Here is a 24,865-nt window from a genome sequence, read left to right on the forward strand (position 1 = left end):
CATCAGCCTTTTACTCTGAAAGCAGCGAGATGTTGCAGATGACTTTTGGAATCGTTTCAGGAACTAAAAGCAAATGCCTACATCCGAACGGGTATCTAGGAGAACACCGCTCCGCCCAGGAAAACCAAATATCCAAGCTAGTGCATGAATCATGGCCCTCAGTTCCTCCGCCCCGCCTGCCCTCTTCCTCCCCCTCCCTCCCTCTCTCCTCTCCCCTTCCTCCCTCTCCCCATCCCCCTCCCTCCCTCCTCCCTCGTGTCTCTCTCTCTCTCTCCCCACCATTAAATTTTAAGAGAAAAATACATTTCCAAGGCATTTTTCATTCTGGTTACCATTTCGTCTTGTGTTTCTTACCTGAGAATTATCTTTTAGAGTTTAGAGCGGCCCCAATTTTATGGCCCGTTTTGTACATTGTGTTCTTTCAGCCTAGATCAAGGGAGGCATTTTAACAACGTGATTTTCAGTTAAAATGGCATCGGAATTTGAGCAGTCGTCAGGCGTATTCTGTGGATGCCTTTGCAAAGTAGAACGGCTCTTTTTCCCGTAGTGTCACATCTCTGGGCACACTTCTGTTTGCACACGCGGACAGCGTGGCAGAGTCGACACGTGTGATTGACAGGGGAGAGGGGAGTGGAGTCCCCCGTGAGGAAGGGCTGGCGTGTGGTTAACTTCGCGGATTCCACTGCTCAGAACGGGCGTTCGGGGCCAGTCCTCATCACACCCGTGGCACGAACAGAATAATCTCGTTTCCCGTTCTCAACAATTTCTGCCTCTCTTGGGAAACAACTTAAATTCTGACACGATGGCAACCACAGCCGACCAAATGTCTTGTCCTACGCTTCTGTCTTCAGCGTCTGCATATCGGGAAGGATGTTGGTTTGCGTAAGTTCTAAAATCCCGACTTATGGTGATGTCTGTAGCATACATAGCCCAGGATCAGAAAAAGCACTCGCGAGAATGGATTTTCAGTCATTCTCTTGCAATCAGATGGCAAAAGCATGAGTACCAGGAATATATTGGTTTTATAATTATACGAATAATAATGAGACGGATGAACAAAATAATCTGAAAATAAACCCTTACTTTATTTTAATTTTAAAAAGCAGTACAGAACTCCTTTCAGTAAATAATAAAATAATTAAGTATGTGCATATCTGCTACCCAGTAGAATGCAACAAAATAGAAGAGTTTTCTAGAAATCTCTGTGGCCACTGCATTGAAGGATGACCGTTATTTTTTTCTTATTGTCTGACCTTTGTAAGGCGAAAATTCACTTTGGCCAACATTACTAGTATAATAACATCTAACCAGAGGTTCTTGTTATCGATACCGATACTATTACCCTCAGTTATCAGCCAATTAGCATTTTTTCTCGACTCTGAATGATTTGATTTCCAAATTGTCGAATTTTTTCCTGCCTAACTAATCTTAACGGCCATATCACAGTGTATTAGAATGTTCTTCCTTCATTATTCAGCCTTGAAAGTCACTGCTCACGTTTTTCTTTTTAAAATCAGAATGTGATCTTTGCTTGTTCCCAAAACATTTATTTTTATATCTAAACCGAAGGAAACTTGGCTTTTTTTATTTTCACCATTTTTATTTACCAAGGGTGGCAATAACTCCAGGTGAATTATGACATGTAGGTGAACGCCTCACACTTCTGTAGGTGAACGCCTCACACCTCACATTCCTTATTTATACATTTTAATTTCTGGGGTCGATTTGAAGCCCAAAGGCAGGAAAAGCTCAGCAGTAGTTTCCATCAGAACGTCCCCACCCTGAGGCCAGAGGACACAGGCATAACATGAAACTTTTTATTCCCTGGAGAGACACAGGAAATACCACTCTACTGATACATTCTAGAAATTTTAAACTTGAAAAAAAAATTAGAGATGGGAGAAGAAACCTTAACTTAATATTTCCCAAAGTTTTTTGACTAAGGAATACGTGCGAAAATATTTTTTCTTTTTAATCATACTTGGTCACAACGAATAAACTGCTACTTTGACAACCTTCTGGGAAATGATACAAGTTAGCGCTGAATTCAGGAATTTAATGCAAAAATTAGTGAACATTAAATGATCTAACGCTGTTCGCCAAAATCGTTGTGATTAAAGGACCACAGAGCAAAAGGCAACTTTTTCAACTTAACGATGAGCCTTCACGTTCAAAGGAGCGGTTAATGGTTCTTAAACGCAGAAAGCGGCTCAGACCTACATTCTAATCGACGCAGGGATTCAAAAGGACGTTAGGAACAGTACGGCCAATGGCTTCGGCCGCCGCATTACTTAGACGTCTTTCGTGTTTAGTGAATGTTTCCGGTTGAACAAGACCACGGCTGTGGAGGAGACGAGCTTTCTTTCGGAAAGCGGTAGAGCGTATGCCCCAGATGTCGCAAAGCAGCCGCAAGAATTCTGCGGCCAGCGAGAGTTCTGAATTATTTCATGACATCGGCCTGGAGTGGCAGCTCGTGAACAATTCCTGATTTATACATTTTTAATTTCACTCAACGCTAGACCAATTTTCATGGCGAAAGTCCAACTTGACAACCGTTCTTGCTCAGAGAGCCCATTTCTTTCGCATTTACTGTCTGAAAAATGCACCTTCTGCTAGAAACTGGTGGTGGTCACATCTCTGTCAGGAATGTCACCGTTCATTTATCCCTCTCGGCCCCCTGGAGGTGTCATGGCTGGCATTTCTCAATACTGAAATTATAGTAACAAAACAACTATAGCTACAAACAGCTTCTCTGTTTCGTAGAGTCAGGGAAAGTGAGCAGCAGAAGAGGAAACACGTAAACGAGCGTCTGCGTGCGCTCGGGCGGCTGGGACGAAGCACGAAGCACAAAGCCTGGGCGGCTAGAGCTGCAGACTCCGCCTCACGGTTCTGGAGGCTGAGTCCAGGCCAGGTGCCGGCCAGCCCGGTTCCGTGGGGCCCGCGTCCTGGCTGAAGACCGTGCGTGCCTTCTGCGGTGCGCGCATGGCCTCTCCTCACAGTGCGAGCGGGGACGGCGAGCAGGAGGGTCTCCTGGGCCTCGGCCTCACCACCTCATCTGATCCTGGCCACCTCCCAAAGCCTGGGACACCGTCACAGGGGAGGGGGGGCTGCAACACAGGAACTCGGGGGGAAGAGGGGCGTTGTGTGCGTCTCAGCCTGTTCATGGTGATGCTCTTGGCTTGGACTGTCGCCCAGGCCTGACTTAGCTGTGGCCAGCCCCGTGGACACTTCCCCACCACAGTCAACGCCGTGCGGGCCGGGCCCCGGGCTGTCACTGTGACTGCAAAACACACCAGCAAAAAGCCTCAGGGAACTTTGAGGAACAAGATTTATTACTCGCAGGTCCTGAAGGGGACACAGCGCACCCGAGGCCACACAGTGAGGGTTTGGAGGGGGGAGGGCAGAGAGAGGGAGACACAGAGAGAGAGACAGAGAGAATAAGGACTCGGGGCTCTGCCGCGCTGGGGTCCAGGCCGGGCACTCACGTTTTCCTGGCCTGGCTCTTTATTGGACAATTTAAAACACAAAAGCAAGGGGACGTGTGGAAAGGGAGAAGTGAGCTCCCTCCCGTGGCCGGTCCCCCGGGTCACCCGGGTCGCCCGAGAGGGGAAGTTCTGCATGGGGCCCCGGCCCCCTCTCTGGTTGCTCCGCTAATAGCCGCGTCACTCAGCTGGCGACATGCTCGTCTGAGATGGATGTCTCCGGAGTGGGAGCTGCTGCCGTCAGAAACTTAGGGACAGGCCCTTATGCCAAGGGGGTACGAGCATTCGGTCCACGACGGGGAGGGACGCGCTCGGCCTGGGACGCGGCTCACGTCCCCGAGCGTCGTCTCTCTCCCAGGCTCGGCTTCTGCAGTCGCTCCAGGGACTGCTCACGTGTGCTGGGCTCCAGGCCCTTGGAGAGACCCGTCGTCACGGACACCGCAGGCTAGCCTCGTCCCTGCTTCCACGGCACCGAGCGGATCTGAGGTGCTCCGTTGCAAGAGAGAATGTCGCTGTCACCTTCATCTGGGCAGGAAGAGACCAGGAGTGCACCGAAAAGCCTGTGAAGATCATTTTCACCGACAGAAATTGTCATCATTCGCTAGATTCATAAAAAATAGTAAATTCAGGGCTATAACCGATGAAATATATTGTGGCAGTGGTGAAATCAACACAACTTTTTTAAATGCTTCAAACTTAACCTTTAAATGAGAGGAAGCAGACACCGTTGCACGGATGAGCCGGGTCTCTGCCGTGTCAGCCCTGGGCTCCTGCACTGGGGACAGCTTGTTTCAGGCTTTGGCCACAAAGGAGACATGTCCGCCTTAGATTTAACCCTTGGCCAATTCTGATGCCAACTCTCAGGAAAAAACAAATCATAGTAAATTTCTCCAAAGAGTGCTTTTCTACCTGTACAGCTCCAGAAAAAGAAATGCCAGCTACGAGAGGCCTTGCCCTTTGTCATGGATCAAATTGCGTCCTCCCTAAATTTACTCACTAGAGCCTTAACCCCCATGAGACAGTGTTTGGAGATAGGTCCTCTGAAGAGGTGATTACTGTTAGATGATGTCATATGGGCTGGGTCCCGATCCGATATGCCTGGTGTCCTTACAAGAAGAGGCAGAAACACCAGGACACTGTGTGCTCGTGGAGGAGGCCACGTGAGGACGCAGCAGGAAGGCAGCCGTCTGCAAGCCAAGAGGAGGAGCCTCAGGAGAAGCCGAACCTCCCCTCACCTTGATTGCGGACTTCCAGGCTCCAGAACTGAGAAATACATGTGGTTTAAGCCACTCAGCCTGTGGCATTTTGCTACAGTATCCTGAGCAGGCTAGAGCGCCACTGGACAGTTCTGATGATCCCTGAGCAATGATGACTTGATCTGCTCGGCCTCGGTTTGGAGCTGCATCGTCCGTGCCTGTCGATCCCCCAGGATGCTTACGCGTCAGCATGAGAAGGACCGAGTCGCTCACTTGCTACGGGATGTCTGCAAAGATGTGCAAGACCCTCGAGGCATCTGTCAAACCCTCGCCGAACCCTCGCATGCCAAGAGCAGTGCACGGAGGAGCGCAGGGAATGGGGTCTGCCTCTGGGGTCTTGCGGCAGAATCTAGCAATGCGTATTAGCGACTTGATTTGAGATGAGTTATGGCTGGGCAACGGCTTCTGGATCTTTGAATGTCTTCCCAGTCTTCTATTTCTAGAACAACAGTGACTTGTTGGAACACTTACAAGGGTCACCGAAAGCATCTCCCTTCACCCAGCTTGCAGCCGGAGCTTCTGCTCTAAGCTTTGACACGGTGGTGCCTGTGGCCTTTGCCACAGGTCTGATGTGACAAGTCCAGAGTTAGCCTTCCCGTGTCCCCACAGCTGGGAGGGGACACGAGATGGTCGGTCCGACCCAGCATCGCACACCTGTTTGAATAGCGCTGCATCTGTGACCCGTCATCTCTTGGTCACCTCAGGCATGTGACTCACGCGTGAGCTTTTGGGCGGCCTGGCTGAGTCCACCACAGTTCATTTCCGTCTGATGTCACTGGTTTCTCCACTCGCCTGCCACGTGGTGGACGCCGGGCCTCACAGACGACCGATGTGTTCAGCCTGCTTAGGGGAACACGTGCCACGCTGTACCGAGATGACCCCGCTTCGTCCACAGGCCCGCGGCCTCGGCAAGAACAGCGTGCCAAGCCACAGGAAGACTGGCGTGCCCCGAAAGCATGCTGTGCGCTGGGGGTCTCCAAACCCTGACCCCGGGGCCCACGCGTGTCAGACAAGGCTCTTCCCGCCCCTCCTCGTCCAGTCATAAGACGCGATGTCACCTACTCCAGTTTAATAAACTAAAACTTCCTGACACGTGTAGCGCGCTGATCTGAATTTTTAACCGAGTCTCAGTATCTCTGTTTTTCAAATGGTGTGGCGATCCAGGAGCAAGTCTGAGACAGACCTGGTAAGCCACACGATCCCTGAAGTGTTTCTCAGGCCTTTTTTCTGTTGTGCATCTCAGAGTTTATTTTATTTTTATTTTTCGGTCCAGAATTCCTGTTCTAGGCAGCGCCAGCTGGATCTGCCCACCTCGGCACCATCCCTTGCTCTGGCCGTGGGCACGTGGACACCCCCGAGTCAGGTGTGACGCCTCCCTCTTCCTCTCTCCCCTTCCCCACGGCCCACCTCGTTTGTCCACGTTTGATTCCTAAGCAGGCAGGGGGGACAGGGAGGAGCCCCCGGGACGTTCGGGAACGCAGGAACAGGAGGCACGCCAGGCCAGCTCACTCTGCCGTGCGTCGGCTGGAGGCTGGTGACCACTCTGGGATGCCACGTCACTACGATGTAAACACCATGGGCAGAAAGAAGCAGGAGGGCTTTCTCATTCCACATCCTGGCCTCCCCAGAGAGCCTGGCCCTTCCTGGGGTCTGGTCACACAACGTCCCTGGGTCCAGGGAGCCAAAGCCCCGCTGACGGAAGTCGCTCGAGTTGGACTTGTGTGGCTTCAACCCACGCCCACCTAGCACGGCGATAATTCGTATTAAATCTCGCGGCCCAACGCGGCCTGGCAGAGCCCAGTCGCCAACCGCTCCGTGTCACTGTTTCATAAGGACTAGGGCCTTTTACTTGGGTTTTAGACTTCTGGGACCTTATCACCAGGACGACACCACTATATTTCTGGACTGAAGCTCTTTCTGTGAGGTTTAGTATCTTGCAATTCAGAGCCAGCGGGGCAAGAATTCCAAGTGTTATTTAGGATCCCGATAACATAGTCACGGCCTAATTGTTGAACTCTGGGAAACCAACGAGGCCGAAGGATGCTTGATTTTTTTCCATGAGGAGAATGCATCCCTCTGGTGGAAATTTTTATCTCATCCTCTGATCCAGGCCCCCCGTGGGGTCCTCCAGAGCATCCGTTAGGGAGAGGCTAGAGGTCCTGCAAACCACAAAGGCGTCGTGATAGTGAGAAACCAGCAGATAACGTATTCCAGGAATAGCAATCAGCAGAGGGCTTTGAGTTATGAAAAAAATAATACCACAGCAATTTATTATAAATCTGTATTGGATTTGTGACAAGTGACTAAACTGAGGCTTTGACTCACCCCTTGCAAATTAAAATGTTTTACGAAGCAACTCCCCTTTATGCCAAATCCATCATTCTTCGTGACCAAACATTGTATGTTCCCAAAGCAGAGGAACTCGGTGTCACCGTGGATGGATGTAAGGTGCGACCGCTTTGGCACCCTCCCGAGCAAATCGTGAAACCGGAGCTTGTGATGCTCGAACTGACTTGTCATTTCTTCACTGAGGAGATGAAGAATGTTTAAAACTGTGTTTGGAAATTGAGCAGTGATATTCTTCTCTGGGAACTCATCGAGATGGGTCCGCGGCTTGGGACCAGAGAATATAATAGCGAAAGGACCATTTTGGTTCTTGGCCTTTCAGAATTCACAGTACAAGTGGTAAAATACAGAAGATCAAATTGTGCCTCAGGAAAAAAAAAAGTGGATTTTAAACCAGATTATGTGGAGCCAAAATAAATAAATCATGTTGACAGTGTGAAATGAAGAGTTTTGGTATAAAAGCGTGGGCCGGCAGGTCGAGGACGCAAGCTGTCGCTAAGCTTGGGGGTTGCTGAGACTTCTGCCACCAGGAGGGTGAGGGGCCTGCCGAGGGGCTGGGGGTGATGAGGACGTGCTGCGGGGTGGCTCGGGTCACCGGGAGGTCGCCATGTGTTCCCAGCACACAGAGCTGTAGATCTGGCTCCACATCTGGAGGCACATCTGCAAGTAGAAACATTACCTTCTGGCGCCTTCTACAAACCCATCCGTGGCGACGAAGCGGTGCCCTTCATTTTAGATGTTGTCCGAAAGATGGAGAACTGTGTTCTGGAAGGGAGCACACGCCTGCCTGCCCTCTGTCCATGCTCTGCTCTCTCCCAGGCCTTGGTCAGGGGCTCTGATACCAGCCTGTCTGGTCACCAGGTGCCACAGGAAATTCTCCTGCTGGGCCGGGGTCCTGTGATGTCCGCGCTCCATCTCTGTCCTTTGGAACGAAGCAACGGGAGGTGGAGGCCGGGACTCTGGGGTGCCTTGGGAAGGGAGATATCACAGAGACAGGAGGAGAAGGGGAGTGGGGGGTCCACACGTCATCTCGGCGTCGGTACTGGACGAGCTGTAATCCGGGCGGTGTGGGAAGGAGCGATCGTCGCGGACCCCGTGTTGGGGAACAATCTGGAAGATGAAAGGTGATTTCGAGGCCCGTTCCACACCGTGCAGGGAAGCAAGCCCCAGGCGATTTAGAGATCTAAACACAAGAAAGCAAAATCACAAAATGCGCTTGTAACTGCGGATCTTGGAGTGCAGATGGCCTTTCTCCGGGACGAACGGAACGAAGAAGATGTCCAGAGGCGGACTAGAGCAGAGGGGGAGCACGGGGGGCCCATGAAGCGTCAGGACAGCTCGCACGCCAGGAAGCGCGGCCTCGAGGCCAGCGGGAGGACTGGCGAGTCACAAAGAAACGAGGTGGGCGGGGCCAACGTGCAGGTAGAGGTCGCCGCTCCCTTGGTGTTGGGGAGACACCGGAGCACCGGGGGGCTCCAGTCCCCACTCGGCGGAAGCTCTGGTGGGGAAAACCTTCAGAGACCGGCGCGAGTGGCTGACATGAGCAGAAGTCGCCGTGGCCTCGTGGAGGAGCCGTTGCTATTAGTCACCGAGAGTTAAAACACAGGTGCTTCTGCGAGTGACTCTGCGCGTGCTGTGTGGCAGGGCGTCTGTTCTCGTGAATGAAGGCAGGTGACCCAGTGCCCGTTCAAAAGAAAATGCGCAGTCAATGAGGCTCGCTAGGTCCGCCCTCTGAAAAACTAAAATGAGGGAAAGCCCGGGGGATCGGATCCTTGGGAAGGGCCAGGGCCACCGTCGGTCTGCTTCGGGCCCCAGCACTTGCCCGGGAGTTGGCCTGAGAACCCACGTCACCTGGTAAAGTGGGGGGCATTGCTTCCCAGGTACATCTCCACGGAGAGGTAAACAGGTGACACCAGCCAGCTGCTCTTGTTTTCCTTGTGCTGACCTATCTCTTCCCCCACAGCTGGGCTGCTGACCACGCTGCCCCTCCCCCGCCAGCTGCGCCTGGACCACTGTTAGGCAGGGGACAATACTACGAGACACTGCTGACTGATGCCTTTATTCATGTAGCTCTTATTTGGGGGTGTGCTTTCTGTTACCTTGGTGAGTGAGCCCATCTCCCTCATTAGGCCTGAATGTCTAGAAGGGCCCGGGGACCCCTCCGCCCAGGGGGTGGATCAGTTGTGTCCTGCTCGGGATTGTCCTCTTGCGTGTCCTCAGAGCCTGGCAGCCCAGCTTCTGCTTCTCAGAAGCGGACTCCAGGGCTGCCCACTGCCTATTGCCAGGCCACATGGACCCTGGTGACGTGAGGCTGGCAGCTGGACACCAGTCAGGTTCCTGAGACTGCCGAGGGTCTTTTATTTTCGGAGTTCTGAAGCTTTGTCGTCTCGGGACCTTGAAGACCCTGGGGAAACAGCTCCTCCATGAGTTAGCGCCTAACTCTCCGTAGCCATCTCTAGGAAGAAAGGCGAAGCCACCAGCCCCAGGAGCAAGCCTTTCAAATGCGAACCACCAACTCAGAGTCCAGAATCTCCACCGCTTCTTCTCTGCCTCTCATCCAGGCCACTGCCCTCTGCATTCCTCACCTGGGGCCAGGCGAGGAAGGCCGGCCCGATGCCCCTGTCCCGATGCCCCAATGCATCTCCTCCCACGGAGACCATGGGAAACGCTCTGTCCAGCCTTTCCTTTCGCTCCCGCAGGCCCCTGCCCGCCCTGCGGCCCTGTGGGGCGTGGCCAACTTCGCATCTCTGAGTATCATAAAGCTCTTCCTGCAGGACAGTCATTTCCACACCTGTGTCTTGCCGTGCATGGTCAGAGCGATGCCGGGGGCCGTTGGACACCTTTGGCACACAGATGTTTTCTCTGGCTAAGTCAGGTGAAGTCTGCCTCCAGCGGGTCCTTCTGAGGCTCCTCCCAGAGTTTCTTGGGGGAGAGTTCAGTTTGCTTCTCCACTATGGCCTCTCCTGTGTCTGCAGGTCACACGGGAGCTGGTGTCCTGGGTGGCCTCTGGGGCTCTGGCCACGTGGTCCTGGCTGGCTCGTCCAGCCACATGCCAGCCGCCTGTGTCTCCGTGGCTGCCACCCTGATGCTGTGCCTGCTCCGTGGGCTGCTCACACCTGTCTGCTCCGCCTGGGGGAGCCCAGGGACGGCTGTGACCTTGCTGGGGTGACGCCGGAGCCAGGGATGGAAGGCCTGGCTGGGCAGCTGGGCGTCACTGGGCTGACAGCTGTCCCTACTCCATATGCAGTGCTCAGAGATTTCTCTTGACCCCCGGTGCTGTCAGATCAGGTGACACCCGCAGGAGAAAACGGCAGACAAGAGGTCTCCTCCAGTCCACGCGGCTTGAGCGTCACTTTCTCATTAGACCTGAGAGAGCGCGACTTCCCCTGCAGACGAGGTCGCCCTGCAGTGTGCAGAGCCGTCCTCTAGGTGGCAGCATAGCGCCGAGCGGCCGGAGGGACTAAGGCCACAGTCCACAGTCCTGGCCAAGAGCCGCGTGGCCAGACGTCGGCAGGGCGGCCACTGGGCCGTGTCACCACAGGGCTGGGGACCCAGCGCTCCAGGGGAAAGGGAGAGCTCTTCGTGAGCAGGGTTCCGGTGAAGGACAGATGCGCGTGGGCAGAGAAGGGACCCGAAGAGGCCGCCCACCCCCATCCTGGAGGCCAGGGGCGCCCGCGTGGGCTCAGGGCACCCGGTTCGGAGCGCGGGCACGGCTGAGGGCGGAGGCCCGGCGATCAGCGGATCGGGGTTGGGGACATGCGTGGGCTCCGGGGCAGCCCGGGGGGCATCAGCCGACTCTGCCCCTTGCGGGGCGCTGGGATCAGCCATACCCGGGGCCTCGGGCCGCTGCAGGGTCCGGCGGGAGGGAGGATGGGCGGAGCTCGGGGGCCTGGGGCTGACTCACTCCCCACTCACCCCGGAGCGCTTTGCTCCCCAAAGGGAACATCATTAGTTCTGATGAAAACGTCACCCTTGGTATTTAATGTGCGTATCTGACGTCAATCTGATGTCATCGCTTTTGAGGTCATTACAAAGCACAGCTTTTATTTATTTATTTATTCATTTGTTTATTTATTTATTTGGCGACCTTCCGTTGACCTCACAGATTGCAAAGACCTGGTCAGCTCACAATCTCTTGGTTTTTACACCTATTGCACCTGGTCTTCCCGGGCGGTCTCCCATCCAAGTACTCACCAGGCCCGACCCTGCTTAGCGTCGGAGATCAGCTGGATCTGGCGTGTTCAGGGTGGCGTGGCCGCAGACCACAGACTCACTTTTAAAGAGGAGAGAGACAGCACAGATTCCGCTGCCCTGTGCCAGCTCCATGAGGCCTTGGGGCTTTTATTTCGTTAGCGATCTGACTCGGAGAATAACTGTTACTGCGCGCTGGACGCGGAATCAGTTGGGCAGTCGCCCGGCCTCAGGTCAGCTGCGGTTTTCCAGAGCTCACAGCAACGGGCATCGTGTTTCACCCACGAGACGAAAGCTATAAAAGATTATTAAATAGAATTCAAACCAACTATGGAAACCCATTGCTTGACTGTACCCCACCCGACTATCAATCCCAAAGTCTTATTGCTGACCTCTGCTCACCCTTCCCAGCTGCATGTCCAGCTGTGAAACAGAGGACATCGTTGGGAGGCCGGGGAGTGGAAAGGAGGCTGAAGGGGGTGGGCGAGGACGGGAGTTGCCATGGAAACACGCCCACGTAGTGACAAGCCGGTCGGCAGACGTGGGGAGCGTGGGGTTTGCATCACAGTCCGGGGACACACGTGACTCCGCACCGCCGAGGGTCGGTTCGTGCATTTGCTAAGGGTGTGTTCTGTGCCAGCCGCTGGAAAATTCTGCCCCTAATGGTACTAGGTTTCTCTCCTGTGATTTACTCAGAACGATGTTTTTCCTTTCCTGATTCCCAAAGCGAAGGGATGCTGTTCACCGAGGCAGCGGAGAAAGTACCGCTGGGCGCTGGGAACCCAGACGCGCGCCGCCCGTCGCACATGCGCAGTTCTGCTTACACGTGTGACCGTGGCAGTTAGTTCCGGAACTGTGGAAACAAAATTCAAGACTTAAGCCTGTCAGTTCTTTAACTTTCGAAGTATTTCTTTGGGCCCACTGTCAGCTTTTTTTACTGATTGGAAGAAGGTTTTCTACTTTAAATTCATTAATTCTACTATTGTGGCAAAAAGTTCAGGCTGATTTTGTCCATAAATATTGTCCATGTAAATCAGAAAATGAAATAGAAACAATGATACAAAACTCAGAAAAGTGAAATGGGTGACAATGTTGCTCTTGCGGCTACGCGCTCAAGAAATCTAGCCATAGTAATAACGGTTATGTCACATAAAATTTCTATAATCATAACACGTTGATTCAGACATATTCTGTGAACACCTTGGACTCTGGTAAATGGTCTGGCTTGATTCATCTAAGTGTTTCACCTCACGCACATGTGTGGAGTGACACATAAAAAATTAACAATCCCCATTCTCAAGAAACTTAAACAAGCATTAAGAGCTAAGATTAATTAATTTCACTTTCGCGAAATGTTTAGGTGTCAAAGAACTTGGTTCACCTGCTCCCTCGTATTGAAAGCAGATTCTCTCTTCCTCATGCGGGGCAAAGAGGCCCTGCCCTCTGCCCACAGGGAGACTCACTCCTGACCTTCCAAGGCTGGCCTCTGTGCACGCATGCTCGGAAGGCTCGTCCAGAGCCAACGTGGTCAGCGCTTCTGCTCAGACGTGTGGAAACACGGCTGCGCCATGAGGGGCCGCCTCCTGACTCCCACTGTGTGCTCCCCGCCTGTAAGAGGCACCTGTCACAGCCGGGTGTGTGTGAGTGTGTGTGTGTGCGCGCGAGCACACCTCTAGCCTTTGTGCCCGGCCCTCGGCTGTGGCGTCCAGACGGGTTTGAAGCATGAGCAGTTTGCGTGTGGAAGGGGGCGAGAAAGGTGTGTGTGAGTTCCCGGCGCCGACGTGCTCCTCAAACGTTGACCGTTACTCAACCACAGACGCCACGCCGATGACATCGTCGGTCTCGATTTCAGGAAGTGACTTTCTCTGGCACGGGACGTGGAAGAGAAAAAACCGGAAGGCTGTATTTTGTGTCTACTCAACAAAAGGCACCACAACCGGCACCTTACAGGTGCTATCACACTGAATTCTCATGACACATCTCCAGCAAGAAAAACAAATATGGTCACAGTTGTCCTGACGCTCAGAGCTTAGGCCACCTTCTCAGGAGCCACGGCTGGCTAGTTGTCACGTCAAATTCGAACACACAGCTGCCCGGTGCCGAGCGGGGTTGCCTGCTCTCCCGTGGGGCTTTGTCCGAAGCTTTCCAAACTACAAGCCGCCCTTAGTTCTAACCTGAGCTGCACTGCTAGGGACATGCAGAAAGCCTCGACAGCTCCCCGGCTCCTAAACCAGGGGGCTGTTTTCTCACTCGCTCGCGTGCGTGTTGGGGTTCCGGGGCGGCGGCGGCATCCTTGCTGCAGTGGGTCGCGACTTGCGCTTCTGTCATCGTGACGGTCGGCCATCTCCAGATGTCAAGGGCTTACAAGGTCATCCCGACAGAAACCGTGCAAACGCCGTGAGGGAGACTGCTTGCATCCGCCCTGTCGGTGGGAAACGTCTCTGCCATCTGTTATCTGGGACTCAGCCACGGTGACACGGCCGCCCCTAATCCAGGTTGGCTGGGACATGCAGCCCAGCTGTGTGAGCATCAGCCGAGGGACCAGGCTTGTCTTATGTGGTTTTACACACAGATCACAAAGATGGAGGCTTTTTCTTTTTTCCGATAGCACCATGAAAAATCAAGTAAAACGGTGCAAGGCTATTACATATACTCATAAAAATTCCAGGACCTGTTCTCTGAAAGTCATAACCAAAGAAGATAGTTCATTGTTTTTAATCCGGATACTGTTTTGACCACCTATCGGCTTCCTGTCTGAATTGCGAGTCGTCAGAAAATTCAAGCAACCGTTAGGGAAAGTAAGGGTCCCACGTGTCTGTTATCTGAGCGCAGTACCGAGGCGCATTTTTCTGTTTCATTTTTATTGAAGAAAAAATAGAAAAGCGTGAAGAACGATTTCCCAGTATTCCCGAGAGTGTGTTTGCAGGGAGAGACTGGGTCGAGGCTGGCCTTTCTGCGGGCGTGGTGTCCTTGTGGGGCATCAGTACAGCGCGGGTGCTCCTTGGTGGCAGAGGCTTGGTAGGGGGCAGACTTCTCTGTACTGTTAGAAAGTTCAAGGGCGGGCCAAGGACACATGCTCTGGACTAGGATGGGTGCTGTACAGTTCAACCCCTGGATACGTAGGGGCTGGTTTGAAATGAAGGATATTTAAACGAAGCCTAAGAGGTGAGGTGTGGGAGAAATCCATTGGGTTACGTTAGGGTCCCGAGCTGCGACAGGACTGGACCTTCCCTGGGGAGTTATAGGGCCTCCTCATCCTCTTTTTCAAGCCCCACAAATGTCCTGACGGTGCCAAGTTTCTGGCCATCTGCACTTGATCTCCCACCGACACGGATCCGGGCCGATATGGGGACGGAGCCATCACGCACGCCGCTGTCTCAGCTTGCTCTAGCTAGCAGCAGCTCACCCCCTGCAGTGAGAACGCGCACACGCACGCCCCGTCTAATTCCTTCTCAAAGATGACTTTCTAAATCGCACAGCGACAGGCCCGATGTGACGCTGGGACCGCGAGGCGGCGCATCAGTTTCGTCCGCCTCTCTGTTGACGCCGAGGGGCGCACCTGCCGGGCAGAACGCGGCTGCTCGGTGTTCACGCCCCCCGCTCGGCGTCTCTGCGAGCCATCGGCCGTGACAGAGCCCAACTTCGTGTTGATTTTACATCCGTATTGTTTGTCATTCCCGTGCCAGGCAGAATTCCAGGTGTTTCCCTACGTATGTCTCATTTAATTCTCAGGACAAACACATCAGGCACTATGATGGCGTCTGTTTTGTGGATGTGAAGGCAGGATCGTTTAGATGTGCAAAGAGTTTAGCTTTGGGCCCGTGTGCTAACTCGCCACAGAGGAAAACATACAAGCCAGGAGGTTCCTCAAATCTCCACGACAGCATTTCATTTATTGCTTTTCCTAAATTGAAGTTGGTTCCCCCTTTTTTTAAAGTGAAGCAAAAGAATTTGTAGAAAAATCCTTTACAGAAACCTTGAATTAACATGCATGACGGCAATTTGTACACCGATTTTAGACTTTGGGATCAATTGCAGAAATCTTATTTCAGCTAAGATTACGAGAAGCCCTTTCATTTTCAAGTTCATTTACTAGTCAGCACATTGAGTACTTGACTGTGAATCTGGGTGATCCGAGTGATTGCAGTTAGATATAACAGTGTCGTTTTAATAGTCATTTGTCCTTTGTCCCACAGCACGACAGAGACATTTCAGGCGTGTTTTACCGCGGTGTGTCATGCGTGGGTCTCCAGTGCACGGGTTCGTGGTTTCAGCCTTGTGACACAGCCCATGTCCAGAGGCAGCTGCACGCCACGGTGTGGGGGCCTCGCTCCGTGCCACCTCTGCACGCCCGTCCTGCCTCTGCCCGACTTCATACAGTGTGTCACACGGTTCTGGTTGTCACACGAATCACTAGCTTGTTTTTTCCATCATCCTGTAGTATTTCCTTCTATGAACATACGACAACGAATCTGTTTTTCTCTGGTCGACGCTGACTCTGGCTGCGCAGTGTGAAGCCTTCGGGAATCATCCCGGCACGTGCTTTTGCTGCGTGTGCGTATGTGTTTCCGACGAGCGCACCATGGCAGGGCTGCTGGGTTGTGGACCGTGTGTGTGCCCAGCTCCAGCTCACGAGCAGAGAGGAGATGACTGTTTACGCCCGGTCACTGATGGCGAGCGTCCGGTTACCCCACATCCATGCTATCACGTGGTATTGCCAAGTGTGTGTGTGCACGTGTGTGTGTTTACATGCAAAACACATATGTGTGTATAATATATAATGTATAATATAACTGTATACATAGTCTATGCTGGCATTTGAATAATATATACAGCATCGATACAATAATAACAATAATATCACATGTATTAGTTTGTACGTGTGTGTCTATGTGTGTGGATATATATATATGTGTTTATTTATTTTAGATGCGATTATATGCCGGCTATGCTTTAAAAGAAGAATCCATCTTTCAGGGTGCATTCTGAAAAACTTGCTTCACATTAGCATGAGGCTGGCACATGAGTGGAGGCGGCTGCGGTGTCACAGCTGTCGAGGCCGATGACGCTGTATTACGTTCGATTAAACTAGTCTGCCCACTTTGTGTATGTTTGAAATTCTCCATAATAACATACATGAACATACAAACTAATCTATATGATACATGAACTATTATATCATGTATATTATGCACAGCTATGTATTATATATGGTATACATGATATAATAGTTTATTTACCTACTATAGTGGTATTGTATATACGGCATATATTTATATTGTATTTATCTTTATATTTACCCACTATGACCCTTCAACTAAACCCTTTTATATCTGTGTCTGTATCGCTATCATTTCTATCATCTCTATCTCCTTCTCTATCTGCATCTATACCATGAATCTGTACTTGTGTGTAACTCCTATTGGTTCTGTCTCTCTGGAGAACCCTAAATAATATAACTAATAAGACTAATCCATTAATTGCATGTCTGTTTCTCAGAGAGAAACATAAAGCTTTGAACCGAAGCCATAAATCCCTAACCGTGGGACTGGGGGCACCGGCCGGCAGTCGGGGCACACACCTGCCTCCTGTCTGAAGCCACCCCACCAGGCTGTGGCCTCTCCCACTTTCTCTGGACCTCTGTGACTTCTGCTTTCTAATCAGGGTGGCAGCCGCGTGTCGAAAAGGCTCGCGTTCGGAGGCAGGCGTCGCTCGTTCCTGGCATAGCAGCCACGTGAGATCAGAGCATATTTCCATGGCCGGCGCTAAAATCCAAACGCCTCGCTCCGGGGAGTGATTCTGCTCTGGTTAAGAGGGACTAGCCCTCCGGCCCTGCGGTCCTTTTGCGGCCGATGCTTCCCAGGTGATGTTGCATGAGCGTCTCGCCCACCTCAGTGGCACGCCCGTCCCTGCTCAGAAGTAAACGTGGCTTCGGTGCCGAGCCCTCCTCCCACCTGGCAGGCAGCAGGGTGCCCTGAGCGGCCCCGGCCGCCTAAAAGGAGAATGGATGCTTTTATCCTCAGATCTGCGTGAGAAATACTGCCATGGAGTTCCATGGTACTGAGGCCCTGGAGAGACACAGACAATCGACGAGGAGAGCACGGCAGGTCACGGGCACCTGCTGGGCAGGGGCAGACACGGGCATTTGGGGCGGAGAGGGGTGCGAGTCTCCAAATGAGGTCTTATTAGCTGCTTAAAGCAGGGGCCCCCAGAGCTATGAGCCACTTTAGGAGTGACAGGGCTTCGGCTCTGCGAGGAAAACTCCTTTGCTCACCAAGTAAGTTAAATCTAAATATAACACACAAACCACATCTAATAGATTTTATTATTTTAAGATTTCTACTGTACGGTATCTGTGAAGTGCCAGCCGCATTCCCAGCATCATGCCCTGACAGCGGGGACCACGCTGCCGTTCCTTCAGGCGACGTGTGTGTGTCTATAACGGGCGGGAGCGGCACGTGTGGCTTCTAAGCCACACCCCACCACCGGCTCACCCGAGGAGGTTACATAGTTTCCCCGAGCCTCAGGAGTCTGCTGTAACTAATAACGGCACCAACGAGTGTGGGTCATTGTAACGATGAAAGCAGAGAGAACGTGTCCAAGCACTGAGCGGATCACCTGCGGAGTGGCCGTCAGCCTCGTTGTCTCGTTCTCCTGACACTGTCATTCTAGCACGCGCTTCCCGCTGGGGGCGCTTCTGCCCCCCAGAAGACCTCGGCCGTGTCTGGAGACAGTTTTGGTTTACGCTGCTGGCTCTCGAGTGCTTCTGGTGTCTGGAGGAGGAGACAGGAGGGCTGCGAAGTGTCCCCAGGAGGGTCCCACAACCAAGGCGGCTCGGCTCAAAGTGCCAGTAGAGAAACCCAGCTCTGGAGGGAGAAAACAGAGGGACAAGGAAAACACAGGGTGAGAAGCCGGCAGTCTCGGCGAGTGTGGTTTCTAGAACATTCTCTCACCCCTCCCCTCAGTAGGGACGCATCTCCGCTTCACGTTCTCTGAGACTCTGGAATCCCGAGTCTCTTACTTATCCGTTAATGACGTTGGAAGAGTAGGAAAGAGCCTGCCTTCCCTCGTGACCCCGCGGGGAGCATGGAGTCGGGAGACGGGAAGGACACGGTTCCTCCTGGATGTCTCCGTCAGGCCGGTGCATCCCCCCTCCCGGGCCGTCCTGACGCCCAGAGCCGCTCACCTTCCCAGCTCACACCTCTGAGCGGCACCGCCCGGGCCTGGAACCTGCGTTTCTCAGGCGATTCTGTGACGCTGTACACAAAACATGCAGAGAAGAATGAGATTTCCACTAAAATAAATAGCCCGTGAAATTCGTAGGTCCGTCATGAGTATCTTCTCTGTGATCGTAGCTGATCTCAGCACTCAAGGATTTTGACTGGCGATGTATTTGAAACGACAGAATTGGCCATCGATCTGGGTCATTGCCATAGGCAAAGCCGATGGCTGAAGTCTTTCTCTATCCCCCGTGGCCCAGCTCCAAGAGTAACCGGATGTATCAGGCGACAAGATCCACCCAACTGCTGGAAAGAACCACTCTGGCGACGCCACAGCAAACAGCCGGTCGCCCCGGACATGGCAGCTTCTCCATCAGCTCCGCTCGTTGGCCCCCAGCCGTTCACGTCCGGAGCAGCCCAGTGGGGCAGGAGCAGAGGCTGAGCGTGGCACACAGCTGAACCCCGGTTCCCGGGCCGCTTGCTTAAGGGGAGGTCGCATCCTGCTAAAACAGGCCCCGGCCGGTCTGTAAATGGCCCCCCGCCACACACCAGCCACTACGACGGCGCGGGGACAGGAAAGCAAAGCGGGGACTGGTGGCCTCGCACGGGGACCTTTCCAGCTCACGGCTCAGCTCGTCCGACGCTCGTCTCCGCCTGGGCGTCGGCCACCGCCATGACGCCGCAGGAGCCACGTCCAGTGTCTCCCTCTCCGGGGCTGTCCCCGGGGTCTCTCTACTGCCAGCACCCTGCCAGGCTCCCCGACTGCAGCCGCCTTACAAGGGGGGCGAAGCCGTTTCGGTGACAGAGCTGCCGTCCATCCAATCAGGACGCCTGGGGGCCTCTGACTCAAGCCAGGATTCAGAAAGATAAAAATGTGACAGCCCTTGGTAGCAGCCTTGGAAATCAGTCTCCAGAAGCATTTGAGAAGTCTGCGATCTCTTCTTTTCTGTTGTAATGTATCTCAGGAAGATTCTTAAGCTAAACATATTTAACTGTAATGACAGAAATGTAGGTGATAAGGTCATATAGTTTTATTTATCTTTGCGTGGTCCACGTACCTAGCCCATAGGCCACGTACCTAGCATGCATTTGACTCTGTCCATGAGCCATCATTGGCTCACAGGTCTCACTCTGTGGACGCGGTCTGCCCTCCCGCAGATGGAATTCACAGGCTTTTGGCCTGACAGCATCGTCTGACGTTATGGATCCTTAGCCTCGGGGTCACTCCACTCCCTATGCCATTCCTCCGTCGTCAGGGACAACAGACCCAGACCAGGAAAGTGCACAGGTACAGGAGCAGGGGCCATGCACCTTCGTCAGTGAGTGGTGAATCGTCCTTGCAAGCTGGCTTAAAAATGCCTGTGAGATTAAACAGTTACACGTTAACCTCTAGATTGCTTTGCTCGGGTTGTCATGGTTCACAGCGCTGAACAACCACAATCTTATCTTGATAAACAGAGCACATGTTCTGACATCACCCCAAAGGCAGCCTAATCATCCTGTGAGTCCTTGGATCCTGACGACATTCCCGTGACTGTCTCAGCATGCTTCATGGGAAAAGGATAACCAGTGACGACATTCGTCTGAGGGACCAGGATTATGCATTAGGATGTTTAGCCACATACCATTCATCATGACAGATGGCATTGTTGCAGCCCCAAAACACAAGGATGTTTTGATAACTTACATTAGAACTTAAAGTGAAGCTCTCTGCAAATCTATCGCTGTTATCAGGCAGTTGTTTAGAGACCCTGTTCCCCGAATTCAAGCGCTCTCAGCCGAGGGCCGCACCCCACCAGTACAAACCCCGCTCCCACACTCGGATCCCCTTCTCCCTGCGTTTCCCAGGAGAGCCCGGGAGACCTCGATGTGCGGTGCCCAGAGCCGTGAGCTGACGTGTCAGCGTGAAGGTGTGAGCTGGTGGTGGCTTCGATGATCTGTCTGGTGGGGCTGACTCCGGAATCTGCAGCCACGGTTCTGACTTCTCTTCGGAGCCGGCATTCCCGTTTCCACCTGCTGTTGTGGGTCACAGCCTGGCCATCTACGGCCACCTGGAGGCAGGAGGAGGTGGGGCAGGGGTCGGCTGCCCACCCCGTCCGTCCACCTCTGCGCCCTGCCTCCCACTGCTAGCCCGGCCCACGCTGCGGGCCCCTGGGGTGCTGTGCTCGCCGCCTGCAGTGCGTCTGGGGACCTCGGCCTGAGCGCGTGCTCATCCTGCAGCTTCTCGGCCTGGAGAGCTTTTCATCTCTCTTCGTCCTTTTACTTTCTACCTTTCACTTTCCTGGGTCTTCACCAGGAAAGTATATTTCCTGTAGTCAATACGCATTCCGGCCTAGCTTTTTGATCCTATGTGACAAGCGGTGCTTTCTGATGGGCCGTTTAGGCCATTATGTTTACCGTGACTGTCGGTGGGGCCAAGGATATGGCTGTCACCTCATCAGGTGCGTTTCGTTTGTCACATCTGTTCTTTCTCTCCATTTCCCATTTATCTGCCTTCCCTCTGACTAGCTCAATAGCTCTGTGATTCCATTTTATTTTATTCTTGTCTTATTATCTATACCTCTTTGTTTCGTTGCTTTAGTGGTTGCTTCAGCGTTTATAATATAAAAGTTTAATTTATCCTAGTTACTTTCCACTGATCCTATGCAACTTCACATATAGCATAAGGAGCTACAATAATATAATTTTTTCTTTCTCCTGGATTTTTGCGCTATTTCGTCATACGTGTTCATCTTATGTTTGCTATAAACTTCAAACTGCATTGTTACATTTTTTATTTTTAAAAGTTTTTTGTTAACTCCTCCTTGAAAGAGGATTGAATAATAATGTCATGTATTTCCCTATGTAGCCCCATTTCTGCTGATCTTTACCCTCACCGTAGACCCACATCTCTGCATGCTTCTCCTTGAAGAACGTCCCCTAAGAAGTATTTCTGGTGGTGCCATTCTATTTGGGATACATTCTTTCAGCTTTTGATGTCTGAAAAGTGTTTTTTTTTTTCACTTTTACTTTTGAACGACCTTTTCTCTGAGTATAAAACTGCGGGCTGACGGCATTTCCCTCCAGGGCTGTAAACACGTTGCTACTCAGTCTCCCCCTGTGCAGTCCCTAACAGTAAAAGTGCTCTTATCGAAATATTGTTATTTTTATGTATATATTTTTTCTGGCTGCTTTTAAAATTTTGCCTTTATCACTGTTTTTGAGTAGTTTGATTACAAAATGTCCTAGTAGAGTTTTCTTCATGTATTTTGTTTGATATCTCATTGCATTTCTTGAACCTGTGGATTCTCCATTTTGCTTTACCAGATTATGGAATAACTTTGGTCTGATTATATCTGCTTTCTCCTTCTCTTCCTTCTTTCCTTCCTTCCCTCCTTCCTTCCTTCGTTTCTTCCTTATTCCTTTCCTTCTTTTTTCTCTTCCTCTGCTTCTCTCTCTCTCCTCTTTCTCTGTTCATTGTTTTTCAGAGACTTCAAATACTTGTATATTATTTCATTTATGTTTGACCTGGGCTCACTAATGCTTAAGTCAATTTTCTTTAATTCTCTTTCGTTTGCGTTTCATTTATAGTTAGTTCATAGTAATGTTTTAGGTTCACTAGTGTTTTTGCTTGTACTGTCTTATCTGCCATTATTCTCTTCCAGTATATTTTAAAATCTGACATATTGCATTCTTCATCTCTAGAAATTTGACGTGGGTCTTTTTAAAATCTTCCGCATCTCTACTTAGCATTTTAAACATGTGGGGTACAGGTATAATAAGTGTTTCAAGACATTATCTGTTAATTCTAATACCCGTGTTGGTACTAGATCAGTTTGTTGATCAAATTTACTTCTCCTTATGGAACATGTTTTTTTTTTCCATATTTGAACTCTCAGTGAACTTTTATATAATGCAAGACACTGTAATTTGGTTTGTGAGCTGAGTAATTTTGTTTTCTTAGAAATACCCTTGAGCTTTGTCTTGGGATGCCACTAACCGACTTGTAAATAGTTTGATACTTTCATGTCTTCCTTTTGAAGGCTGAGCAGTCTTCATCAAATATTCTACAAATTATGAGTTTCTCGTGTCTGGTTGGTGGGAGCAGGCGCTGTTCTCAGACACTGTCTCCTTTCAAGTAGCTCCCTCTCCAGCCTCAAGTGGCTTCCCCACACTCTCCTGTCCCTTGGCACTCAGCTGGGCGTTCCCTAAGGACCTCTGCAGGTCTCCAGGGGCCACTCTCAGGGCTGTCTCCTCCCTGGGACTCTCGCCGGCCATTCCACCTGCCTTTGCTCACCTGGACTTGCAGCTTCTCCTCAACCTGGCCAGTCTGCTGGTTCTCATCATGGGTATTTCATCTCTCAGGAATCATTGCTTGATTTTCCAGTCTTGACAAGCTGTACTTCCTACATTTTGTCTATTTTTTTGGTTGCTCCAGTTGACGGAGTAAATATAGTCCCTTTCTGAACAGGAGGTGGAAGTAGCTCTCATACATATTTGTTATAAGAATCTTACGAAGGAGGCTTTTCTATTATATGTTCTATATCTTATGGAGCAATAAGTTATTAACTTGAATATATGTTAACTTGAACTAGTCATCTATCTATTTAACTCCACAGAAATTAGAATTCAAAGTGATGTTCATCAAAGTTAACCTTAAAATACCTCTATTAAATTAATAAATACATTTCTGTCTCTAAAGATAAGTTGTTCTTCGGGGTTGAATTTAACTTTTACTGAATAAAATGTAATGATTAGGAAATTATGATCGTTAAAATTGCAGGACAACGTCGTTAAGAAAGGATAAAACAAGCTCCAATAAAAAAAGATGATTTGCTATCAACCAGAAAGCAATAGAAAATAGCGAATCTCCTTGGTGTGAGGATGTTTCTTGAATCTTTGAGGCTTTACCAAAGCCGGGACTTTGGTTTTTAGCTGCTTAGAGAATGACTGGTTCATGAAACCATCAAATGCCACTGACGTCAGAATAAACTGGTGGAACCTGGCGCACTGGTCCTGCCTGTGACCCACCGCCCAAATCATTCTTGTGAAACATGTTGCTTAGCAACTGTTTGTTTTAATCTTTTAATAGTCTGTTTGATGTGTGTGTGTGTGTGTGCGCGTGCGTGTGTGCGTGTGTGAGTGTGTTGGTTTCACCCTAAAATATCTGCAGGCAAGGTCCAAGATGCCAACCCATGACATGTCATGGGAGGTAGAACCATAGAGAAAAAGCTTAGAGGGGACACGGTCTACGGTGGCCAACCATGTCACCAAAATCCTTAGTTGAAAGATTCATCTCTTTAAATCCCGCCTTGGTTTACATCCTTTTCTCAAGGTCTAGGAAAAGTCACTTGGATACTAACAAACAGCCCCATTAATAATTGCATTATTTTCTCTTCAGTTTGTGTAGGCTTTGGAGAGACTCGATCCAGGGCATGAGTCTTGCTTGCATGTAAATTCACATGTATTTACATAATTATATTTTTTAACAGTAAAGTCAGGTTAATATTACAAGAGTTTACTCAACTCAATCATTAAATTTAGATGTGGAAATGGTAAAGAATGCAATTTGAATACTTTAAAATAAGACGCTACACTCACGATCCTTAAGTAGCTTGCTTCTGCTGCTGCCTAAGCAAGCGAGGAGCTGACACCTGTCTCACCTCGCCCTGTGTCCCCACGTGCTCTGCTAGGTTGGAACGCACAGATTCAGTGACTTCGGCATTATCTGTGCTTTGGCACTCTATGGTTGTTTACTAAGCTGAAGAAATTAATATGACTCTAGCAAAACCGCAGATGTGAATTAGTTCTAATTGTTGAACTGCTCCTGCCTTGATGTATTATTACAAAGATTCGGACGCGATATAATGTGGTCATTTAAAGAATTTGATGGTACTGGTATCCGTGCTCACTTGTGTGCCTGTGAAAAAGAGAAATCTGATAAGTCTTCGGGTGAAAACAGTAACAGAGAAAGCACCACCATCTGACCTGGTGAGAATTCAGATGTTCGAGGACAGTTTGCTTCCGGCGCTTCTGTGACCCCAGGTCGAGTGGTCTTTCTCCTGGACTCAGTGCCTGGATGCAGAAGTCAACACCGGTGTCCACACTCGCTTTTTCAGCAAATAACGGGCAAGCGGAGGTAGCGATACGGATGTGCTTCCAAGCCGAAAGACAATTCCGCAGAAAAGGGGCACTGTTTACTGGCTTAGCAGGGTCTGATCAGCTGCCTCTCCCAGACTCTGCGAACCTTCCCCTAGCTGGCCCGGCAACCCAGGCCCAGTGCCCAGTGGAAGGCCAGCATTTCTGTGGGCGTGAAACCCAAGGCCCTGAGCCCTCATTACACGCACCAGGAGACTATTGGTCTGTTGGCGGGAAGGAGCATGAGGCCGGC

At 51.1% G+C, this 24,865-nt stretch overlaps 1 long non-coding RNA gene and 1 pseudogene across 3 annotated transcripts; both read right to left on the reverse strand.

Annotated features, from left to right (window-relative positions):
• Positions 1–11,229: 11,229 nt before the first annotated feature.
• On the reverse strand, positions 11,230–11,347 carry LOC120586458 (uncharacterized; annotated as a pseudogene).
• Positions 11,348–17,582: 6,235 nt separating this feature from the next.
• LOC120586138 (uncharacterized) lies at positions 17,583–19,774 on the reverse strand. 3 transcript variants are annotated; one of them, XR_005648603.1, is made up of 3 exons: positions 19,574–19,774; positions 18,462–18,532; positions 17,583–18,141 (listed from the first exon to the last, which is right to left on the reverse strand). It is a non-coding gene; the product is annotated as an uncharacterized LOC120586138 (long non-coding RNA). The 3 variants fall into 3 exon arrangements; XR_005648605.1 differs by lacking the exon at positions 19,574–19,774 and adding an exon at positions 19,108–19,258; XR_005648604.1 differs by lacking the exon at positions 19,574–19,774 and adding an exon at positions 19,045–19,258.
• Between the last annotated feature and the right edge of the window lie 5,091 nt (positions 19,775–24,865).

The sequence above is a fragment of the Pteropus medius genome, unplaced genomic scaffold (assembly GCF_902729225.1).
Source record: "Pteropus medius unplaced genomic scaffold, Ma_sr-lr_union100, whole genome shotgun sequence".
NCBI lineage: Eukaryota > Metazoa > Chordata > Mammalia > Chiroptera > Pteropodidae > Pteropus > Pteropus medius.